Raw genomic sequence first — 19,505 nt, 5'->3', positions numbered from 1 at the left:
AATCGCCTAAGACTTGAGCCAAGAGGACATTTTGCATCCTTGTCACCTGGCCCTTTCCTGCATTCTATCTACTTCAGTGACTCAGGCTCACCCAGAGCTGACACTGGCCGTGGGTTCCTGACAGTCTGGGATGTATTTGTTTCTTTCTTTTTAAATATTTATTTATTTTTATTTTTTTGGCTGTGTCGGGTCTTGGTTGCGGCAGGCGAGCTCTTAGTTTTGGCGTATGGGATCCAGTTCCTTGACCAGGGATAGAACCCTGGCCCCCTGTATTGGGAGTGCAGAGTCTTAGCCACTGGATCACCAGGGAGGTCCCTGGGATATGTTTCTGAGCAAGGGAATTCTGACCTCTAGAGTGAATCTACATGAGTGGTTTTTACCTACCATCTGCCAGTCAGCTCCAACTTTGCTTCATAAATGAGAACTTTTGTATATCATGGTCCAACCACCATATTTTTCCCAGCAGCAGGCCTGGAGTTTCTGTGGCCTTGGTGTTGTTTCTGCTTGAGAGGTTTAACTGACAACACAGCAAAGCAACTTAAAAATAGCCCAGGAACTGCCTCTCTCTGACGCCAAAGATCTGCACCTCTCTCCCCTGGGCCTACCTGTCCTGGGACTGGGGCCCTGCCCTCCCGCCCCCCAGGTGGCTGAGTCCAGGCTGAATCCTCCTAAGGACCAGGAAAGGGGCCGTGGGGGATCCTGGCCTTTTCGCACTCATAGGAGACCCTCTCGTATATATCTTCTAAAAGTGTCTCTGGTCATAGAGTGGTTTTCTCAGACATGGTACAGTGATCACCTCTGGATGATTTCTCATTGCATCTGTAATGCCAGGCTCTATGCTGGGAAGTGATGTTGGAATATGATGAAAAGCCAGGACCTAGCTGCTTGTGGGCCGTAAATTCAGCCTTTAACTTTAAAAATCGGTGTTTTATTGTGAAATGTGTATTCTTATAGCATATTACATAATCTCTGTTGGCAGGTAGTATAGTATGTTTAAAAAAAAAAAAAAAAGCCTGGGCTCTGGAACCAGACCACCTGAGTTAAACTCTACCCTATCCAGTTAGAAGCTGGGTGAGCTTAGGCCTGTTCCTTAATATCTCTGGTCACTAGTTTCCTTGTTTGTAAAATGGCTTGATAACGTCAGACCTACCTTAGAGACTGTAATGAGGGGTTGTATGAGGGGGTTTTTAATATTTAAGTTATTTATTTGTTTATTTTTGGCTGCACTGAGTCTTCATTGTCGCGTGCAGATTTTCTCTAGCTATGAAGAACAGGGGCTACTCTCTGGTAGCAGTGGACAGGCTTCTCATTGCAGTGGCTTCTCTTGTTACAGAGCATGGGTTCTAGGCTCACAGGCTTCAGTAGTTGTGACTCAAGGGCTCTAGAGCGTGGGCTTCAGTAGCTGTGGCACTCGGGTTTAGTTGCTTCGAGGCATAAGGGATCTTCCCTGACTGGGGCTTGAACCCATGTCCCCTGCCTTGGCAGGCAGATTCTTAACCACTGGACCACCAGGGAAGTCTGGGTTATATGAGTTTTAAATGTGGAAAGCATTTAGAACAGTGCTGAGGATAGAGGAAGCATTGAATAATAATGGATATGTTCTTTGTTAAATTGTAAAATATGGATAACACAAAATTTACCATTTTAGTCGTTTCTAGGTGCTCAGCTCAGTGGCACTAAATGCATTCACATTTGTGGCCATCACCACCATCCACCTCCAGAACGTCTTCATCTTGCAGAACTGGGGCTCTACACTCATTAAGTAACGACTCCCCATCCCGCTCTGCTCCCAGCCCCTGGTAACCACCGTTTTATGAATTTGACTCTCCCACGTTCCTCATATAAGTGGAATCCTACAGGATTGTCTTTTTGTGACTGACTTCTTTCACTGAGCCTAATGGCCTCAAAGTTCATTCATGTTGTAACAAGTGTCAGAATTTCCTTCTCTTTTAAAACTGAGTAATATCACATTTGTGGGGCTTCCCTGGTGGCTCAGCGGTAAAGAATCCACCTACAGTACAGGAGACGTGGGAGACATGGATTCAATCCCTGGATTGGGACGATCCCCTGGAGGAGGAAATGGTCACCCACTCCAGTATTCTTGCCAGGAGAATCCCATTGACAGAGGAACCTGGTGGGCTGCAGTCCATGGGATCACAGAGTTGGACACAATAGAGCACACACGCATGCAATATCACATTGTCTACACGACATTCTGTTTATTCCTTCATCTGTAAATGGGCATTTGAGCATTTGAGTTGTTCCCACATTTCAGCTACAGCGAATAATGCTGCTGTGAACACAAGTGTACAAATATGGGCCCAAGTCCCTGCTTTCTCTTCTTTTGCCCAGAAGTGAAATTGCTGGATTCTCTAGTAATTCTGTGTTTAATGGTGTTAGGAATCATCCTACTGTTTTTCATAACAGCTGCACCATCATTCTCATGGCTTTAAATACTATCTACCAGCAGATGAATTCTATACAACTTCATACCTTTCCTGAGCTGTAGGTGAAGTGAAAGTGAAAGTCGCTCAGTTGTGTCCGATTCTTTGTGACCTCATGGACTATACAGTCCCTGGAGATCTCCAGGCCAGAGTACTGGAATGGGTAGATGTTCCCTTCTCCAGGGGATCTTCCCAACCCAGGGACTGAACGCAGTCTCCCGCATTGCAGGTGGATTTTTACCAGCTGAGGCACCAGGGAAGCCCAGCATGGAGGGAGGTAGGGAGCTGTAGGTAGATGTACACAATTGCCTACTTGGTCTTGTCAGTGTGATTTCTCACGGGCATCTTGAGGTTAAATATGTCCCAAACTGCACCTCTTACCCCACCCTGCTCTTTTCTGTTTTGGTAAATGACACTAACTGAGCATCTGGTTGCCCCAAATAGCTTTTAAGCAGGACCAGCTATAGAATTTGCCAGACCTGGTGCTACATGAAGATGGGCAGGAACAGAGTGGTGAATTCCGCCTCCTTCCAGGGCTGTGCCCCCGTCCCCAGTGTACTGGCCATCCTGGGGGCATTGAAGCCTCTGTGCTGGGACCTGCCCAGTACCTGGATCCAGGGTGGCCCTGAGCCTCCACTGAGGTCCCCACCAGCTTGGGGTGGGGACATCTCTTGGCACTGATCACACCCCCATGAAGCTGGCCGTGAATCCTTCAGTGAATCTGGGATTCCTTTTTTCCTCACCCTCTAAGTTCACTTTATCATCAAGACTTATGAGTCCGACCTCTGAAATCCATCTCAGCTCTTTACTTCCCTGTCTCTCCTGCCAGGATGAGCATCCAAGCTACCATCACTTCTCTCAACTGTTAAAAGCCACCCGCCTGGTTTCTTTCACTCACACTTGACTCTCCCCCTACATTCCACACACAAGCCGATGTGATTGTCTCCAAAAATAAATGAGTCCATGTTTACTGCCCAGTTTTAAAACATTTGTGGGCTCCTTGCCACATTTAGAATGAGATGTCAGCTTCTCACCAAGGCATACAAAGCGGGTGATTTCAAAGCTCTGTACGCTCTTCTTTGCTTTTCCAGGCATGGCTTCCTGTTTTCTACACTTTGAAGATGCCAAGGCTGGAATGGTCTCAGGACAGAGTTTTTCCACCTGGCACCACTGACATTTTAGATAACCCTTTGTCTGTGGGTTTGTCCCTGGCATGGTAGGTCAGCAGTATCCCTGACCTCTAACCCTTAGATGCCGGTGGCACCACCCCCAGCCACCGCTTTTGAGGACAGAATGTCCCTGGACGTTACCAAAAGTGCCCCCAGGGCAACCCGCTTCCTGTGCTTCAGAACCTTCCCTGGAGCCCTAGAGCCCTGGTTCCTCCCCCGGCTGGATCATTGCCCCCGCACGCCCTCTACCGCTTTCACTGGTTGCATCTCCTTGTCCTTCGAAGAGCAAAGAAGCCTCTTGCCAGGCGGGAGACCTGGGTTTGATCCCTGGGTTGGGAAGATCCCCTGGAGAAGGGAACTGCTACCCGCTCCAGTATTCTGATCTGGAGATTTCCGTGGACTGTATAGTCCATGGGATTGCAAAGTGTTGGACACAACTGAATGCCTTTCACTTTCACTGATCAACCAATATAAAGTTGTCTCTCAGTCACACTCTATTTAGATTACTATCTGAATGCTCACCAGTCTCTGATTTCTCTCTTGTTTAATTATGTGTTTGCTTACTTTCTTCTGTCCCTCCTCTCCAGCCCCCACCAGGATGCAAGCTTTTTAGAGTGGTCATGTCCATCATTTTGGTTGAGTGCTGTATTCCTGACACCTGGAGTGGAACCTGGCATATGGTAAGTGCTTAGTGTATCTTTGGGCTCCCCAGGTAAAGAACCCACCTGCCAATGCAGGAGACATAAGAGACTCAGGTTCAATCACTGGCTTGGAAAGATCCCCTGGAGACGGGCATGGCAACCCACTCCAGTATTCTTGCCTGGAGAATTGCATGAACAGAGGAGCCTGGTGAGCTACAGTCCATGGGGTGACAAAGAATCGACACAGCTGAGTGACTGACACTTTCACTTCACCTCCTGTACCAGTGTAGGACGGTTCCCTTTTCTACATATCCTCTCCAGCATTCATTATTTTTAATGATGGTCATTCTGACTGGTATGAGGTAGTATATCGCTGTAGTTTTAATTTGCATTTATTTAGTGATTAGCATTCACTTTCATGCATTGGAGAAGGAAATGGCAACCCACTCCAGTGTTCTTGCCTGGAGAATCCCAAGGACAGGAAAGCCTGGTGGGCTGCCGTCTGTGGGGTCGCACAGAGTCTGACACGACTGACATGACTTAGCAGCAGCAGCAGCAGTAATTAGCGATGATGAGCATCTTTTCCATGTGCCTACTGGCCATTCGTCTTTGGAGAAATGATTAGGTCTTCTACCCATTATTTGATTGGGCTTTTTGGGTTTTTTGTTATTGAATTGTATGAGCTGTTTGCATATTTTATAATTTCAGCTCTTATAAATTCACAAAACACTTTGAAACTCATGCTTGTTTCTGTGTACTCATCAGGCCATTTTCATTTCTATCCAGTTCTTCCTCTTCTTTCCTTTTTATAACCTCTACTTTCCCTTTCTGATCCCCATTTCTGCTCTTTTGTCTCTTTTCTTTCTTTTGGTATTTCCCACATTAATTTGATTCAACATCTTTCATAACAGAAACAAAGACAAGTCAAACATGACACAGATAAAGTTTTGGTGAAGTTGAATCAAGCAACAAGATCTCATGGTCAAGTTCACTGGACTTCGCATAGCAGCCAGGACACAGAGGATCCCAATTGCCTGGGAACCAGACAGGACATCCCTGGGGGGAATCCCGGTGGCCTCTTGCTCCGTCTCTTTTCCCTCCTTCACTCTGAGTGTTGGCTTCTTTCTTCTCTCATTACGGCCAAGACCCCTGTGCCTCTTTATTTACCTGGTGAGAAACATTATTTCCATCAATATCTCCATAGACTTTTATTGAAGAAACCTGGCAGATTGAGCTAAAATGTCTTTATCCCAAATTCAAACAAACCATTGGGGAAAGAATTCCTTGGCTCAACTTGGGGAGGAGTCTTTGTTGACTGTCTCCATGTTCCAGACACCTCTAGGTGATGAGGATACGGCAGACAACAGGACAGACACAATTCTGTTGTCATGGAGCTTACATTCTCCGACACTGTACTTGCTCTATGTTTATTACTAAATGCGTATCAAGAACCAGGTCCTTACCTTGTGCCAAAGATATAGCGAACAAATCACACAAGCATAATTGTATATGGTGATAGGGTTAATTTTTTAAATACTTATTGTTTATTTGGTTGTGCTGGGTCTTAGTTGAGGCATGTGAACTCTTAGTTGCCACATGTGTGAATAGTTCCCTGACCACGGTTCCCTAAGAATAGTTCCCTGACCAGGGTTCGAACCCGGATCCCCTGCCTTGGAGGGGGGAGTCTTAGACCACGAGGAAGTCCTGGCTGATAGAGTTTTCATCAGGTTTCTCCAATGTGACTCTTTCCCTCCCCATTTCCGTACTGTAAAGCTGCTGTATTTAAGAGGTGAGGGTTGGTGTGCTTCACTTCCTGGGCAGTGTGTTTTGTTCTTCATGGCTTTATTGAGGTACAATTTACATACGACAAAATTCACCCATTTTAAGTGAACAGCTCATGCATTTTAGTAAAAATTGATATAGTGTACCTGAGGAAAATGGTCTTGGAGCTGACACCCTAAGGATGCAGAGGATTTAAACAGCCAAAGGCAGGGGAGGACTGTTCTAAGCAGAGGTCACAGCAATGTGCCAGCCCCTCCTGGGAGCGTGGTGTGTTTAGGGAACTTGGGTGAGTCCTGAACCACCTAAAAAAAATAGGCTGTGTCACCATCCTTCATTCAATATGCTCATAAATATTTTCCTCAGAACATTTAAAAGTCAACAGCATTTTATTGCCCAAATGTGTAAATTCCAGTTCTGTGAAGCACATGTCTCTCTAAAACAACTCCATCCCTGTTGGTTTATCCAAGGTTTTACTGTAGCAGTGTAAATATTAGGATAGTAAAATTCAGAATGGTCCCTGAGGGGAGAATAAAGGTGTTAATAAGATTTCCCCCCCTTTTTAGGTCTTGTTTAAATGAGAATGTAAAGTACGTGTACTATTTCCTCTCTAATTTATTCTCCTTTGGAACAAACCCACCACAACAAAATGAGAATGGGAAGGTGATTCAGAGGCAGAAGAAGGGAAAGGAACTATACTTAGAAAGATATCGTTTTACAAGCTTAGAACCTGAAAAAAATCCAGTTAGCAAAAACACTGAAGAGCTGTTTCCACTTAGAAATATCTATGCAGAAAGAAGATAATAAAACTGATTTGATGAACATATAGTATTGTCTTTGCCACAAGCCAACTTTTATTATTTGATGCTTTCCACATTAATACATGTTTATTGTAGCAAGTGAAATAAGTGTATGAAGGCGAGACTGGTCATCTCCTTAATACTTCCCGCCTCTCCTCACGTTCCCTTCCCTGCCACACCTCTGTCCTTGTTCCTGTAACTATACTTCATGTTCCTGTGCGATTCAGGAGAAATGAACTCTGAAAGACTCTTCTGAACTGGAGGTTGTCATGATAATGCTTCTAGAGTTGCTGGGAAACACCTGAAGGGAATGTTCACCCAAGAGGTACCTTGTGTTGACAGAGTAGGGATAGAATTGAAAATCCAGTGCTTTGTTTATTTTTTCTTGGCTCACTGCAGGTGGCTGGCATCTCTGCCCCTGGCTAGGCTTTCTGAACTCCCTTGTCACTATTAGAAGCTTTGCTTCTGAATGGTAGACCCAGCTGGAGCTGTGGCAGCAGAAAGACCTGGGTTCAGATCCTGGCTTTGCCTCTTATGGTCTCTGTGATGTTAATAAATTTTGTAATGAACCCTTCCTAGGTCATGGAAGCAGCATGACTTCATATTTGAAACAGAGACCTAGTACCTATCTCTGGGGTGTTTACAGTACCTACTCTTTTTAAATAAACATTTATTTATTTGGCTGTGCTAGGTCTTGATTGTGTTACATGGAATCTTTGATTTTCGTGAGATCTAGTACCTTGTCCAGAGATCCAACCCGAGCCACCTGCATTGGGAGCACAGAGTCTTAACCACTGGACCACCAGGGAAGTTCATTACAGTACCTACTTTTCAATCTCCCAGGTTATTGGATATCTCTGACGTCTTAGGATCCACAGCCAGAGACCAAGGCAAGTCGTATTTAAAGTGTAACAGGGGACTGAGAAGTTGGGCCTAACGTCTGTCTGTGAAACCAAGTGTCATAAGATAGGGAGGAAAGGAAGAGAAAGTATAGACTTGAGAATGTTAGTGGGGACTTCCCTGGAAGTCCAGTGGTTAACACTCCATGCTTCTGCTGCAGGGAGCACGGGTTGGATCCCTAGTCAGGGAAGTGGGATCCTGCATGCCACATGGCCAAAAAGAAAATACATGAATAAATGGAAAGGTATTTTTAAAAACCTTAAAAAATATTAGTGGGCTGAAGTGGATTTGGAGTACTCATTTTGGAAGGAAGGAAGGTATCCAGGAAATGAAGGTTGGGAGATGTAGAGATTGTTAGAAAGATGTTGAGACTGATCGGGCAGTTGGACTTCCAGTTTTCCTCTTCATTAGTTATGCATAGCTCCCATCAACAGAGGCAGGGTCCTGCTGTGGCAGACCTTTCTTATTAATGACCCAGTGGAATAAAAGATTCCATGGAGCCCTGAGTGTCCCCAGAGGAAGGGATTGGGTCTGCCCAGTGCTTTAAGTTTGTTCTGCAGTTTAGTATACATGTATGTGTGTGTGTGTGCCTGACCAGTCACTCAGTCATGTTTGACTCTTTGCGACCCCCATGGACTGTAGCCCACCAGGCTTCTTTGTCCATGGGATTTCCCAGGCAAGAATACTGGAGTGGGTGGCCATTTTCTTCTGCAGGGGATCTTCTTGACCCAGGGACTGATGATCTGCAGTACAGGTGGATTCTTGACCACTGTGGAAGTGGTCCACTTGACCACCAAGGAAGCCCTAAGTTTAACGTAACAGTGGTCTAAAAGCAGAGAAGCCCAATTAAGGACAAGTGGCAAACTTTGCCAATGTTGAGAGGGCGGTGAGCATAAACATTGACAACTGAAAAAATTAAAAACGAGAAGATCGTGTCAAAGAATTCATCCACATGAGGACAAAGGGCAGCACCCAAACACAAAAACTTGGATATTTACAGGTATACTTTGGAGCTACTGCAAATTTGGTTCCAAATTACTGCAATAAAGTGAATATTGTAATAAATCGAGTTGCACACCTTTTCTGGTTTCCCAGGGCATGTAAAAGTTATATTTACACCACACTATAGTCTATTAAGTGTGCAAAGCATTGTCTAAAAACATATATATACTTTAATGAAAAAATGTTTTCTTGCCAAAAATTATTAACCATCATCTCAGCCTTCCACAAGCTGTAGTAGTAACATGAGAGATCACGGATCACCAACAAATATAATCATGATGAGAAAATTTTGAAATGTTGTGAGAATTACCAAAAGGTGACTCAGAGACACAAGAGGAGCAAATGCTATTGGGACAATGGCACTAATAGACTTCCTCGATACAGAGTTGCCACAGATCTTCAATTTGTAAAAAAAAAAAAATGACGTGTCTGTGAAGCACAATAAAATGAGATCTGCCTGTACACAAATGTCCAAAAGAGGGAAAAAAAATTGAAGAAAGATTCATCAGTTTATTCATTAAAACCGTAAATCACTTTAGGTATTTCAAACAGAGAGGGATTTAATACGGGGAATTCAGTCATAAAGCTGGTGGAAGAGCTGGGAGAGCTAAAAGGCGGAAGGTGATGTTACCCAGGGATCAGAAATTCAAGGAGCTGGGGACATGTTCCAAGCAGTTAGGGTCTGTATGTTGAAAGCTATTTGTTTACCTAGTGTTCTAAGAACAGCTCTGTAGCTTTTCTGGTCTTTGTGCTTCTCTAGTCTGTGGGTTAGATTATAATTTCAAGGCTTAATTTTATGGCTTGTACAACATGGAGTCCCTGTAGGGAATCAAGGCCATGACAATGATCTTGTAGTTACCAACAGGCTGTGAAAGCTGGTCCATGGCATCTTAAACTTTGACAAGCAGGTGAATCATACAGCTGGGCTCCCTTGGTTTTGCCTTGCTCTGATTCAGCCCAGGGTTTGTTTGCTGATGTTTATGTAAACCAAGGAATGGTGCACGTGCCCTTTCCTCCTGGGTGTGTTTTAGGGGGAGAAGTGCATCTGTGCTCCAGGTGTGAGTTTAATGTTCCCAGTAGCATGATCCGATGGCAGGGCTGTTGAACATTTCTGTGGACACTCAGGGTTCCGTGAGATTTTTTGTGTGCTTTCAATTTATTTATTTTTAATTAAAGGATAATTGTTTTACAATATTGCATTGGTTTCTGCCATACACCAGCATGAATCAGCCATAGGTATACATATGTCCCTTCCCTCTTGAACCTCCCTCCCACCTCTCACCCCTTCCCACCCCTCTAGGTTGTTACAGAACCCTGGTTTGAGTTCCTGGAATTATACAGCAAATTCCCATTGGCTATGTTACATACCGCGAGTCTTTGAAGGAAGCAGTTTGGGACCAGCTCAGTGGTGACTTTGCATAAAGAGGCGGAGAGGGGGCCGTTTTGGTTTCTAGAATGCTATAATGTTCTCTCTCAGGCTGGCATGCAGTGGCTCATTCCTCAGCCTCCTCCATCATCCTCCTGTGCCCTGGGTTGTCCCTTCCTGCTTTGCTTTCTTGGATTAGTCCTCCCTGCACATGGTGGGAACAGGGAACCCAGACCATCCCCCAGCTGGTCTTCCCATTGATAATAGCTCTAGTGATAGAGTCCGTGGTTCCTGTGACAAGTCTGTGGTTCCTGGGACAAGTGAGAAGTCTTCTGTTCTGAGTCTTCTGTCCATGCTTGCCACTCTGGACCAGGCTGATGGATCAATTCCCACAATTTCTACTGTCTTTACTCTTCCTTTAAGTGGGAAGATTCTGTATCAAAAAACACATATTTCTACTGAATTCTATCCCTAAGAACTTTCCAATCTCCCCAAAGTAGGGTCAAGTTCGCCAGCCTAAGAAATTTGTCCTGAACTTGGCTGGGTACCCCACTTGTCCTCCTATCTACCCGGCATGGGCACTGGGCTGTTCTAATCAAATTACTCAGTAAGGGTCTCCCCCAACCGTATCCTGTTTGCTCTCACATATAGATCTCTCCTTCACACTCTGTTACTGGTAAAAGCTTTTTCAGCAAGGGAGAGTTTACTACAATGGTCTTCTAAGCTCAGCTTGCCCAAGGAGGGGTGACATTCTGGGCAGCTTCTTAAAGAATATGATCAGAAAGCATGCAATTACCTCTCCTGAGTGTGATCCCTAGGAACTCCTAGACTCAAAAGTTCAGCCAGGCTGATCAAAGGGACACAATTTCTCCCATGCACTGTCATTGATGATTTGCAAAGCATTTAGAGCTTAACACACATTCTTAATTTGATCCTCACATTCAATATTTTTCCCAGATGACAAAAGAGAAGCTTGGAGATTAGGGAGCAGAGGGCTGGTTATATAATAGAAAGCTGGGCCAGAAATCAAGATACTCAGACGCTGACTTCTAGACCTTCTTTCTGTACCAAAGGACTAGCCTAGGAAGATGTAAAGAGTGTGGGTGCTTACAGCAAATGTGTCCTTGCAAAGGTCAAAAAGATGAATTTGCCAGAGCCTGGCAAGGGTACATTTTTGCAAAGGAAGCCTTATGTGAATGATGGAGGGGTGGGGTGGTGAAAGCAGAGGAAGACTGGGGAGGATCCCCTCGATAGAGGGAGATAGTCCTAAGAGTCCCATACATTTTCCAAAGATAGTGTCTTTTGATTCAAAGACATTAGAAAAAGCAGGTCTATTCTACATGATTGAAATAAGACTGGTTTGACTAAAGCCCTGATAAAGCTAGTTGAAGCATGGTACATGTTCGTCTCTCTGATGCTAAAACTTACACCTTGAGAGGGGAGGGAGGGCTTCCCTGCTGGCTGCTGCCAGTGCAGGAGACAAGGGTTCAGTCCCTGGTACAGGAAGATCCCACATGCTGCTGAGCTACCAAGTCCACGTACTGCAACAGCTGAGCCTGTGCCCTAGAGACTGGGAGCTGCAACCACTGAGCCCATGTGCCCCAGAGCCCATGCTCCACCGCAGAAGAAGCCACTGTGGTGAGAAGCCCAAGCACACAACTGGAGAGCAGCCTGCCCATAAACGAAGACCCAGCACAGCCAAAGATAAAATTATTTTAAAAAAATTTTTTTAAAAGAGGGGAAGGAGAGGAGACTTAAGATATATTAGTGTTTCTCTGCTGTGACACACCCCTAGACCTTACACTTCTGGCATGTTGGGAATTGCTGACCAATCCTGAATCTCCAGGATTCAGGACTTATCTGGGTTTGCCTGGAGGGCTGGCAAGGTAGATCCCAGGCCTAGCACCAATCTTGAAGGGCAGTCTTTTTTTAAAAAGATTATTTTATTGAAGTAGAGTTGATTTACAGTGACAGTGTTTGTTAATTTCTCCTGTACAGCAAAGTGATTCAGTTATATATATCTTCTTTTTTTTAATTAATTTATTTTTTATTGAAGGATAATTGCTTTACAGAATTTTGCTGTTTTCTGTCAAACCTCAACATGAATCAGCCATAGGTATACATGTATCCCCTCCCTTTTGAAACTCCCTCCCATCTCCCTTCCCATCCTACCCCTCTAGGTTGATGCAGAGCCCCTGTTTGAGTTTCCTTAGCCATACAGCAAATTCCCGTGGGCTATCTATTTTACATATGGTGATGTAAGTTTCCATGTTACTCTTTTCATACATCTCGCCCTCTCCCTCCCTCTCTCCATGTCCATAAGTCTATTATCCATGTCTGTTTCTCCACTGTTGCCCTGTAAGTAAATTCTTCAGTACCATTTTTTCTAGATTCCATATATATATGCGTTAGAATATGGTATTTCTCTTTCTCTTTCTGACTTACTTCACTCTGTATAATAGGTTCTAGGTTCATCCACCTCATTAGAACTGACTCAAAGGCGTTCCTTTTTATGGGTGAAAATCTGTATGCAGGTCAGGAAGCAACAGTTGGAACTGGACATGGAACAACAGACTGGTTCCAAATAGGAAAAGGAGTACGTCAAGGCTGTATATTGTCACCCTGCTTATTTAACTTATATGCAGAGTACATCATGAGAAACGCTGGACTGGAAGAAACACAAGCTGGAATCAAGATTGCCGGGAGAAATATCAATAACCTCAGATATGCAGATGACACCACCCTTATGGCAGAAAGTGAAGAGGAACTAAAAAGCCTCTTGATGAAAGTGAAAGTGGAGAGTGAAAAAGTTGGCTTAAAGCTCAACATTCAGAAAACAAAGATCATGACATCCGGTCCCACCACTTCATGGGAAATAGATGGAGAAACAGGGGAAACAGTGTCAGACTTTATTTTTCTGGGCTCCAAAATGACTGCAGATGGTGACTGCAGCCATGAAATTAAAAGGCGCTTCCTCCTTGGAAGGAAAGTTATGACCGACCTAGATAGCATATTCAAAAGCAGACACATTACTTTGCCAACAAAGGTCTGTCTAGGCAAGGCTATGGTTTTTCCTGTGGTCATGTATGGATGTGAGAGTTGGACTGTGAAGAAGGCTGAGCGCCGAAGAATTGATGCTTTTGAAGTGTGGTGTTGGAGAAGACTCTTGAGAGTCCCTTGGACTGCAAGGAGATCCAACAAGTCCATTCTGAAGGAGATCAGTCCTGGGATTTCTTTGGAAGGAATGATGCTAAAGCTGAAACTCCAGTACTTTGGCCACCTCATGCGAAGAGTTGACTCATTGGAAAAGACTCTGATGCTGGGAGGGATTGGGGGCAGGAGGAGAAGGGGACGACAGAGGATGAGATGGCTGAATGGCATCACTGACTCGATGGACATGAGTCTGAGTGAACTCCAGGAGTTGGTGATGGACAGGGAGGCCTGGTGTGCTGTGATTCATGGGGTCGCAAAGAGTTGGACACGACTGAGTGACTGAACTGAATATTCCATTGTGTATATGTACCACAACTTCTTTATCCATTCATCTGTTGATGGACATCTAGGTTGCTTCCATGTTCTAGCTATTGTAAATAGTGCTGCAATGAACAATGGGATACATGTGTCTTTTTCAATTTTGGTTTCCTCAGGGTGTATGCCTAGGAGTGGGATTGCTGGGTCATATGGTGGTTTTATTCCTAGTTTTTTAAGGAATCTCCATACCGTCTTCCATACTGGCTGTATCGATTTACATTCCCACCAACAGTGCAAGAATGTTCCCTTTTCTCCACACCCTCTCCAGCATTTATTGTTTACAGACTTTCTGATGAGGGGCATTCTGACCAGTGTGAGATGATATCTCATTGTAGTTTTGATTTGCATTTCTCTAATAATGAGCTATGTTGAGCATCTTTTCATGTGTTTGTTAGCCATCTGTATGTCTTCTTTGGAGAAATGTCTGTTTAGGTCTTTTCCCCACTTTTTGATTGGGTTGTTTGTTTTTCTGGTCTTGAGTTGTATGAGCTGCTTGTATATTTTGGGAATTAATCCTTTGTCAGTTGTTTCATTTGCTATTATTTTCTCCCATTCTGAGAGCTGTCTTTTCACCTTGCTTACAGTTTCCTTTGCTGTGCAAAAGCTTCTAAGTTTAATCAGGCCCCACTTGTTTACTTTTGTTTTTATTTCCATTACTCTAGGAATTGGGCCATAGAGGATCTTGCTTTGATTTATGTCATTGAGTGTTCTGCCTATGTTTTCCTCTAAGAGTTTTATAGTTTCTGGTCTTACATTTAGGTCTTTAATCCATTTTGAGTTTATCTTTGTGTATGGTGTTAGGAAGTGTTCTAATTTCATTATTTTAAGTGTAGCTGTCCAGTTTTCCCAGCACTACTTATTGAAGAGACTGTCTTTGCCCTGTTGTATATTCTTGCTTCCTTTGTAAAAAATAAGGTACCCATATGTGCATATGGGTTTATTTCCGGGCTTTCTATCTTGTTCCATTGGTCTATATTTCTGTTTTTGTGACAGTAACTTACTGTCTTGATGACTGTAGCTTTGTAGTATAGTCTGAAGTCAGGAAGGTTGATTCCTCCAGCTCCATTTTTCTTTCTCAAGAGTACTTTGGCTATTTGGGGTCTTTTGTGTTTCCGTATGAATTGGGAAATTTTTTGTTCTAGTTCTGTGAAAAATGCCATTGATAATTTGATAGGGATCATATTGAACCTGTAGATTGTGTTTGGTAGCATAGTCATTTTCACAATATTGATTCTCCTATCCAGGAACATGGAATATCTTTCCATCTGTTTATGTCATCTTTGATTTCTTTCATTAGTGTCTTATAATTTTCTGTGTACACTTCTTCTGTCCTCTTAGATAGGTTTATTCCTAGATATTTAATTATTTTTGTTGCAGTGGTGAATGGGATTGATTCTTAATTTATTTTTCTGATTTTTCATTGTTCGTATACAGAAATGCAAGTGATTTCTGTGTATTGATTTTGTATCCTGCAACTTTGCTAAATTCACTGATTAGCTCTAGTAATTTTCTGATACTATCTTTAGGGTTTTCTATGTACAGTATCATGTCATCTGCAAAGAGTGAGAGCTTTACTTCTTTTCCAATCTGGATTCCTTTTATCTCTTTTTATTCTGTGATTGCTATAGCTAAAACTTCCAGAACTATGTTGAATAATAGTGGTGAATGTGGACCCCCTTGTCTTGTTCCTGATCTTAGGGGGAATGCTTTCAGTTTTTCACCACTGAGAATAATGTTTGCTGTAGGGTTATCATATATGGCCTTTACTATGTTGAGGTAGGTTCCTTCTATGCCCATTTTTTGAAGACTTAATCATAAATGGTGCTAAATTTTGTCAAAGGCTTATTCTGCATCTATTGAGATGATCATATGATTTTTATCTTTCAATTTGTTTATATGGTGTGTCACATTGACTGATTTGTGTATATTGAAGAATCCTTGCATCCCTGGGATAAACCCAACTTGATCATGGTGTATGAGCTTTTTTATGTGTTGCTGAATTCTGTTTGCTAAAATTTTGTTGAGAATTTTTGCGCCTATGTTTATCAGTGATATTGGCCTGTAGTTTTCTTTTTTGTGATGTCTTTGTCTGGTTTTGGTATCAGGGTGATGGTGGCCTCATGGAATGAGTTTGGAAGTGTTCCTTCCTCTGCAATTTTTTGAAAAAGTTTTAGAAGGATAGGCATTAGATCTTCTCTAAATGTTTGATAGAATTCTCCTGTGAAGCCACCTGTTCCTGGGCTTTTGTTTTTTGGGAGATTTTTTTAATCACAGCTTCAATTTCAGTGCTTATAATTGGATTATTCATAATTTCTATTTCTTCCTGGTTCAGTCTTGGGATATTGAACTTTTCAAAGAATCTGTCCATTTCTTTCAGTTTATCTATTTTATTGCCATATAGTTGTTCACAATCGTCTGTTATAATCCTTTGTATTTCTGCATTGTCTGGTTATATAACCTCTCCTTTTTCATTTCTAATTTTGTTGATTTGATTCTTCTCTTTTTTTCTTGATGAGTCTGGCTAAAGGTTGGTCAATTTTGTTTATCTGCTCAAAGAACCAGCTTTTTGTTTTATTAATCTTTACTATTGTTTCTTTCATTTCTTTTTCATTTATTTCTGCTCAGATCTTTATGATTTCTTTCCTTCTACTAATTTTGGGGTTTTTTTTTATTCTTTTTCCAGTTTTAGGTGTAAAGTTAGGTTGTCTATTCAATGTTTTTCTTGTTTCTTGAGGTAGGATTGTATTGCTATAAACTTCCCTCTTAGAACTGCTTTTGCTGCATCCCATAGGTTTTGAGTTGTCATGTTTTCATTGTCATTTGTTTCTAGACATTTTTTGATTTCCCTTTTGATTTCTTCAGTAACCTGTTCATTGTTTAGAAACATGTTGTTTAGTCTCCAATTGTTTGTGTTTCTTATACTTTTTTTTTTGGTAATTGATATCTAGTGTCATAACATTGTGGTCACAGAAGATGCTTGATATGATTTCAGTTTTCTTATATTTACTGAGGTTTGATTTGTGACCCAAGACGTGGTCTATCCTGGAGAATGTTCCATGTGCACTTGAGAATAAGGTGTATTCTTCTGCATTTGGATGGAATGTCCTGAAGATATAAGTGAGATCCATCTCATCTAATGTATCATTTAAGACTTGCATTTCCTTATTAATTTTCTGTTTTGATGATCTGTCCATTGGTGTGGGTAGGGTGTTAAAATCTCCTACTATTATTGTGTTACTGTCAATTCCTCCTTTTGTGTCTGTTAGTGTTTGTCTTATGTATTGAGGGGCTTCTATGTTGGATGCATAGATATTTACAATTGTTATGTCTTCCTCTTGGATTGATCCCTTGATCATTATGTAATGTCCTTCCTTATCTCTTGTAATCTGCTTTATTTTAAGGTCTATTTTGTCTGATATGAGGATTGCTACTCCAGCTTTCTTTTGCTTCCCATTTGCATGGAATATATTTTTCCATCCTCTCACTTTCAGTCTATATGTGTCTTGAGGTCTGAAGTGGGTTTCTTGTAGACAGCATATATATGGGTCTTGTTTTTGTATCCATTCAGCCAATCTGTGTCTTTTGGTTGGAGCATTTAATCCATTTACATTTAAAGTAATCAGTGATATATATGTTCCTATTGCCACTTTCTAATTGTTTGGAGTTGATTTTGTAGATCTTTTTTCTTCTCTTGTATTTCTTGACTATATAAGTCCCTTTATCATTTGTTGTAAAGCTGGTTTGGTGGTACTGAATTCTCTTAACTTTTGCTTGTCTGAAAAACTTTTTTTTCCTCCATCAATTTTGAATAAGATTCTTGCTGGGTACAGTAATCTTGGTTGTGTATTTTTCCCTTTCAGTACTTTAAATATATCCTGCCATTCCCTTCTGGCCTGCAGAGTTTCTGCTGAAAGATCAGCTGTTAAGTGTATGGGGTTTCCCTTGTATGTTACTTATTGCTTCTCCCTTGCTGCTTTTAATAGTCTTTCTTTGTGTTTAGTCTTTGTTAGTTTAATTAATATGTGTCTAATTAAACTAACAAAGGCTATGTGTCTGGGCTTCCCTTGTAGCTCAGTCAGTAAAGAATCTACCTGCAGTATAGGAGACCGGGGTTCGACCCCTGGGTTAGGAAGATCCCCTGGAGAAGGAAATGGCAACCCACTCCAGTATCCTTGCCTGGAAAATCTCATGGACACAGGAGCCTGGTGGGCTGCACTCCATGGGGCCGCAAAGAGTAAGCATGACTGAGTGACTAACACTTAGTATGTGTCTTGGCGTGTTTCTCCTTGGGTTTATCCTGTATGGGACTCTTTGTGCCTCTTGAACTTGATTGACTATTTCCTTTTCATGTTGGGGAAATTTTCAACTATAATCTATTCAAAAGAGATTTTCTTTTTCTTTTTCTCTTCTTCTTCTGGGACCCCTATAATTCAAATGTTGGTGCATTTGATATGGTCCCAGAGGTCTCTGAGAGTGTCCTCAGCTCTTTTCATTCTTCTTACTTTATTCTGCTCTTCAGAAGTTATTTCCACCATTTTATCTTCCAGCTTACTGATTTGTTCCTCTGCTTCAGATATTCTGCTATTGATTCCTTCTAGATTATTTTTAATTTCAGTAATTGTGTTGTTTGTCTCTGTATGTTTATGCTTTAATTCTTCTCAGTTCAGTTCAGTCCCTCAGTCGTATCCGACTCTTTGCGAGACCCCATGAATCACAGCACACCAGGCCTCCCTGTCCATCACCAACTCCTGGAGTTCACTCAGACTCATGTCCATCGAGTCAGTGATGCCATCCAGCCATCTCATCCTCTGTCGTCCCCTTCTCCTCCTGCCCCCAATCCCTCCCAGCATCAGAGTCTTTTCCAATGAGTCAACTCTTCGCATGAGGTAGCCAAAGTACTGGAGTTTCAGCTTCAGCATCATTCCCTCCAAAGAAATCCCAGAGCTGATCTCCTTCAGAATGGACTTGTTGGATCTCCTTGCAGTCCATGAGACTCTCAAGAGTCTTCTCCAACACCACAGTTCAAAAGCATCAATTCTTCAGCACTTAGCCTTCTTCACAGTCCAACTCTCACATCCATACATGACCACAGGAAAAACCATAGCCTTGCCTAGACGGACCTTAGTTGGCAAAGTAATGTCTCTGCTTTTGAATATGCTATCTAGGTTGGTCATAACTTTCCTTCCAAGGAGTAAGTGTCTTTTAATTTCATGGCTGCAGTCACCATTTGCAGTGATTTTGGAGCCCACCAAAAATAAAGTCTGACACTGTTTCCACTGTTTCCCCATCTATTTCCCATGAAGTGATGGGACCAGATGCCATGATCTTCGTTTTCTGAATGTTGAGCTTTAAGCCAACTTTTTCACTTTCCTCTTTCACTTTCATCAAGAGGCTTTTGAGTTCCTCTTCACTTTCTGCCATAAGGGTGGTGTCATCTGCATATCTGAGGTTATTGATATTTCTCCCGGCAATCTTGATTCCAGCTTGTGTTTCTTCCAGTTAATTCTTCTGCTGCTAAGTCACTTCAGTCATGTCCGACTCTGTGCGACCCCATAGACGGCAGCCCACAAGGCTCCCCTGTCCCTGGGATTCTCCAGGCAAGAACACTGGAGTGGGTTGCCATTTCCTTCTCCAATGCATGAAAGTGAAAAGTGAAAGCCAAGTCGCTCAGTTGTATCTGATTCTTAGTGACCCCATGGACTGCAGCCTACCAGGCTTCTCCGTCCATAGGATTTTCCAGGCAAGAGTACTGGATTGGGGTGCCATTGCCTTCTCCGAGTTAATTCTTCTAGGTCTTTGTTAATTGATTACTGCATTTTCTCCATTTTGTTTTCAAGGTTTTTGATCATCTTTACTATCGTTATTCTGATTTC

The 19,505-nt window shown here is 42.5% G+C and overlaps 1 long non-coding RNA gene across 2 annotated transcripts in view; it reads left to right on the top strand.

The window, feature by feature from the left end:
* The first annotated feature begins 1,400 nt into the window (after positions 1 to 1,400).
* LOC113903563 overlaps positions 1,401 to 19,505 on the top strand; it is a 32,771-nt gene continuing 14,666 nt past the window's right edge. Inside the window, exons 1-2 of one of the 2 annotated variants that reach the window (XR_003514182.1) lie at positions 1,401 to 1,799; positions 4,201 to 4,293. This is a non-coding gene — a long non-coding RNA (uncharacterized LOC113903563). The remainder of the gene's footprint in view (positions 1,800 to 4,200; positions 4,294 to 19,505) is intronic. The other variant, XR_003514181.1, reaches the window with a different exon arrangement.

This window comes from Bos indicus x Bos taurus, chromosome 13 (genome assembly GCF_003369695.1).
Source record: "Bos indicus x Bos taurus breed Angus x Brahman F1 hybrid chromosome 13, Bos_hybrid_MaternalHap_v2.0, whole genome shotgun sequence".
Lineage (NCBI taxonomy): Eukaryota > Metazoa > Chordata > Mammalia > Artiodactyla > Bovidae > Bos > Bos indicus x Bos taurus.
Note: the sequence above shows the minus strand (reverse complement) of the source record. Positions and strands in the feature narration are given on the sequence as shown.